Raw genomic sequence first — 3006 nt, forward strand, 5'->3', positions numbered from 1 at the left:
GCATTCCCCCGGCCGCTCTCGCAGGCGGCTCCGCTTCCGGCTCGGTAGCTCGCCGCGGGAGCTCTCCGGCAATCCGAAGAGCGCGGAGCACGGCAGTGAGCGGGGGTACCTGCGGCCGGAGTTTTGGCCCCGAGTCTCTAAATCTGTGCTTTCAAAATAGCATGTCAGCCAGCTTCCTCGGCACCTGCCAGCCGGCGAGCCGCACACACGCGCACACAATCTGGCTCTCGGAGATGCAAAACCTGGATCTGGCGGCAGTTCTCCCCTCGCCGCGCAGCTCCCTTCCCCGAGCGCCGCTCGCCGCGGGAACGCTCGCTGTCAGCCATGGGGATTCAGCACCTTCCGCCGACTCGGCTGGCTCCGCGCTCTGGAAAGCTCGTCCGAGTGCTGAGCAGCGAGACCGCATCCAGCGCGACTGGATCCCACTGGAGCCGTCTCGCTGCCAAATCGCGATGTAACGGGATAGTATTTGGCTGCATTTTAAAAGAACAAGATGCTGGATGTGGGTTATTGTGACTTTGCACCGTGCCCAAAGCACAGATACGTGCTGGATAGGAGCAGATTGCTGCTCTTCATCTCTCTCAAGAACATAAAATTTTGGGTTCACACTGGGAGAAAAAAAAAAAAAGAAAATGCACAATCAATTTTTAAAGTGCTAATACAGCAGTTTGCATTATTAAAGGGTTTTTTATAGGGAGTTAGAAGAACTTAGTCTCTAGATTATAGAGGTTTGCTGCCAAAAGACTACTGAACTTGGCAAAATTGGTGCTGTCATTTTGTATTAGTTTTTAACCAGTAAGTATCAGAGCCCACATTTTAGAGGTATCAAAAATGCATTGCCTGTTCTTACCTGAAATCAGGAAGAGCAGCAGCACCCTGCAGCAGCCAGCTCATATGCCTTTGCAGTGCTGCTGAGCAAGGAAGTACTGAAGTTGGTGTTTAGGATCGGAGCTGCTAAAGCTTCCCTACTTAAAATGTGGAGATGTTGTAGAAAAAAACGGAGTATCCTGCTCTGCAGTATGCTGTTGAGGCGGTGCTGCATCAAGCTTGACAAGACTGGGATTTTGAGATGCAACCAGAGCTGCTCCTTTCAAACCCTGCTTCTCCAGCTGAGTTCAGGAGCAAAACTGGCTAAGATCAGGGAAGATCACTGTAGCAGATCTGGAGTTTTACAGCACTAATACAGCAGCAGCCAGATTATTTTGCTGGAAGTTTTTTTGTTTGTTTTATGTTTAATTTCTCTTTAAGCATTAGAATACATCATCAAAAGATGAAGCAAAATTGCACCAGTTTCAGAACATTCCTCATCTTACAGGAGGGGCATGAACCTAAGGGAAGAAGGGAAAACTGGGCTCAAGTTGAATTTGTTTTATTGAAGGGAGTATGCTCAGATGTTCTCTTTCGTATGTGGGCATGCAGCAGAGGCACACACATGTTGCTTTAACCTGCCTTCCCCGCATTGTCCTCAGACAGTCCTGCACAGCATGGCTAGCACTCCGGTCTTGCTGCAACACACACTGAAAGCTGAGGCATAAACAAGTCCTCTGCATTTCCTTCTCATCTCACATGTAACATGGCTGTGAGGTTTGGTGCCATGCAGCTTTCTGGTGGACAAGGGTCGTGTCCTGAAAGTGGCTCGTGGGGCCACATACGCTGTCATGCTTGCCTGTGTTTACTAGTGCATGGGAAATGCATTTGTGTTAACTGCTGAAGCTGCCTGGGAAGGGAAAGTGTACAAATGGCATGCCTCAGCAGTAATTACCAGCATCCTGTGGGATGGAAGGAACAGAGTGTTAAGGGATTGAAACAGTAATAATACACAGAGATGATAATGATTCCATTACACTGCAAATGTATCCATATAATAACCATTGTTGTAGGAGGAGAAATGGGGATTTAAACAAGGAAAATAGCTACAGTTTTTTATTTAGGAATAAATCATAATTTCTCAGCATGCCCAAAGTATTTTATAACCCATTCAATTAAAAACACACAGTAAAAAAGAGCAGCTTTCTTCCCCACCTGTCTTATTTGGTACGTTGGATGCATCAGTGTTTTCAGGCTGCAGCTGCCTGGGAGCCTCCAGCAGCGGGAGACTTTGGGAAACACAGTCCTGCACCTGGTGTGAATGCATTGGGAAGGTTTCTTTTTTTTTCCCAATTACTTTGCTGTATTCCCTCATCCTCCTTTTGGGGCAGAAGTAGGAAGAAACCTATAAACTTACAGATTCATAAGTTTTAAGGCTTAAAGGAACTACTGTGTCTCATAATCTTGCATTAACACTCCATAAGCTAAGTTGAAATTAATTCCTGCTTAAACTAGATCATAATTTATAGGAAACAAACAAACAAAACAAAACAAATTAAGAACCCTGAAAAACCAATAAGCATGGCTAGGGATATTTTAGCCATTTCCTATGATGAAAATCTGGTATATCTGGTAGCATGGGGAATAAACAGGAAGAGCTGGAGTTCTGTGTGCAGTTGCAAGGTCATGATCTCATTGCGATCACGGAGACGTGGTGGGACAGCTCGCATGACTGGAATGTTGTCATGGAGGGCTGTATGCTTTTTAGGAAAGATCGGCTGGCTAGGCGGGGTGGTGGAATTGCTCTGCATGTGAGAGAGCAGCTAGAATGTATTGAACTTCACTTAGGGGAGAGTGATGTAGCAGTGGAGAGCTTATGAGTGAGAATCAAGGGGCAGGCTGGTAAGGGTGACACTGTTGTGGGTGTGTACTACAAGGCCCCCTGATCAGGATGAGGAGGCTGATGAGGCCTTCCAAAAGCAACTGGATGTAGCGTCACGTTCCCAGGCACTGGTGCTTATGGGGGACTTCAATTATCCAGATATTTGCTGGATGACCAACATGGCCAGGCACGCACGGTCCAGACGGTTCTTGCAGTGTGTTGAAGACAACTTTCTGATGCAGGTGGTGGAGGAACCGACACGGGGAGGGGTGTTACTGGACCTTATTCTCACCAACAGGGATGGACTTGTCAAGGAA

At 47.1% G+C, this 3006-nt stretch overlaps 1 pseudogene; it reads right to left on the bottom strand.

Annotated features, from left to right (window-relative positions):
* Positions 1-326, bottom strand: part of LOC104912231 — an 8399-nt pseudogene extending 8073 nt beyond the window's left edge.
* Between the last annotated feature and the right edge of the window lie 2680 nt (positions 327-3006).

Source organism: Meleagris gallopavo, chromosome 9, assembly GCF_000146605.3.
Source record: "Meleagris gallopavo isolate NT-WF06-2002-E0010 breed Aviagen turkey brand Nicholas breeding stock chromosome 9, Turkey_5.1, whole genome shotgun sequence".
NCBI lineage: Eukaryota > Metazoa > Chordata > Aves > Galliformes > Phasianidae > Meleagris > Meleagris gallopavo.